This window comes from Miniopterus natalensis, chromosome 10, assembly GCF_054644295.1.
Source record: "Miniopterus natalensis isolate mMinNat1 chromosome 10, mMinNat1.hap1, whole genome shotgun sequence".
Taxonomy (NCBI): Eukaryota; Metazoa; Chordata; class Mammalia; order Chiroptera; family Miniopteridae; genus Miniopterus; species Miniopterus natalensis.
The window spans coordinates 64,327,911-64,329,885 of NC_142090.1; the positions used below are offsets into that span (position 1 = coordinate 64,327,911).

A 1,975-nucleotide genomic window follows, 5' to 3' on the forward strand; every position below is an offset into this window, starting at 1 on the left:
TTGAGCTGTTTTCAGATCTTAGCGCATGTGTTTCTTGATATAACCTCATAGCTTTGTTTTCTCTTAGTTCCCTAGATTCACACCCAAGCTGTGATTCTTGAATAGCGCTTAATGTCTGTGTTTGGGTTGATGTCTGTGTCTGATCAGCACACAAAATTTTTCTTATTCTTTATTCTTATTGGTAGTTTCCTTACATTTAGGATATATCAGATAAATGATATCCATGTATGATAATTACTTAGACCCACTAGTACTTCACTTACCCATAACTAAACCTGAAAGCTGAGGCCAGGCTCTCTGCTCCTCCTGTTTGACAGATAGTGGCATCTTCCTGCTCAGTGCCAGCCATAAACCTGAGATATGATGGTGAAGGTTGGAGTTAACGGGTTTGGTCACATTGAGCACCTGGTCACTAGGGCTGCTTTTAACTCTGGCAATGACCCCTTCATTGACCTCAATTACATGGTCTACACATTCCAGTATAATTCTACTCATGGCAAATTCATAGGCACAGCCAAGACTGACAAAGGGAAGCTTGTCCTCAATGGAAAGTCCCTCTCCATCTTCCAGGAGTGACATCCCACCAATCCCAAAGGGAGTGATGCTGGTGCTCAGTGTGCTGTGGAGTCCACTGGTGTTTTCACTGCCTTGGAGAAGGCTGGGGCTCACCTGAAGGATGGAGCCACAAGAGGAATCATCTCTGCCCCTCCTGCAGATGCCCCATGTTTGTGATGTGTGTGAACCATGACAAGTATGACAACTCCCTCAAGATTGTCAGCAGTACCTGCTGTACCACCAACTGCTTGGCCCCTCCATGGCCAAGGTCATCCATAACAACACTGGCATTGTGGAGGCACTCATGACCACAGTCCATGCCATCACTGCCACCCAGAAGACCGTGGATAGCCCCTCTGGGAAGCTGTGGAACCCTCTGGGCTGAGAGGCTGCCCAGAACACCACCCCTGCTTATACTTAACACTGCCAAGGCTGTGGGCAAGGTCATCCCTGAGCTGGATGGGAAGCTCACTGGTGTGACCTTCCGTGTCCCCACCCCCAATGTGTTGGTTGTGAGTCTAATGTGCTGTCTGGAGAAAGCTGCCGAATATGATGACATCAAGAAGTTAGTGAAGCAGGCATCAGAGGACCTCCTCAAGGGCATCTTGGGCTATACTGAGGACCAGGTTGTCTCCTGTGATTCTAACAGTGACACCCTTTCTTTCATCTTTGGTGCTGGGGCTGGCATTGCCCTCAGTAACTACTTTGCCAAGCTCATTTCCTGGTATGACAAGGAATTTGGCTATAGCCATAGGGTGGTGGACCTTATGGTCCACATGGCCTCCAATGAGTAAAAGCCCCAGCAAGAGGAAGAGAGACCCTCTGCTGCTGGGGAACACTTGCTTCAAATCGATCCCCCAACACACTGAGAATCTTCTCATGTCAGACCCCCTGAAGAAGGGGAGGGACTTAGGAAGTCCTATCTTGTCAGGCACCATCAATAAAGTTTTCTGTATACAGCCAAAAAACAACAACAAAAAGCTGACATCAGTGTTCAAAGTTTCAGTATGCTGCTTGACTAAAACACTTGAGCTTCTAAGTTCTCAAAAATTGGTTGTAAATCTTGCCAAGAGTGGATTACACTATTTCAGCTCTTAACTGTATTAGTTCTTTTTGGAACATAGAAGTGCAAAGGCAAGCACAATTTTTTAATTAAAAAGTCTACTGGACACTTTCAAACCTTCTAAAAGGTTCTGTCAGCTTCTGTTCTATAAATGTACAAGCCTATTTTTCCCCCTTTAGTGGCAGCTGTTCCTTCACCTGTAATTCAGCACATAATTTCATAAGCATCTTGGATCCTATAAATCTATATGAAGAATCACGGCTTGTGTAAACAGATGTCTTTATGTGATATTCCCTAATGGATGGATATTATGGAGAGGGTTTTTTTGTTTGTTTTGTTTTGCCATAAATATGTCAT

The 1,975-nt window shown here is 45.0% G+C and overlaps 1 pseudogene; it reads left to right on the plus strand.

Moving 5' to 3' along the window:
- The first annotated feature begins 363 nt into the window (after positions 1-363).
- Positions 364-1,349, plus strand: LOC107541640 (glyceraldehyde-3-phosphate dehydrogenase pseudogene; annotated as a pseudogene).
- The last annotated feature ends 626 nt before the right edge of the window (positions 1,350-1,975 follow it).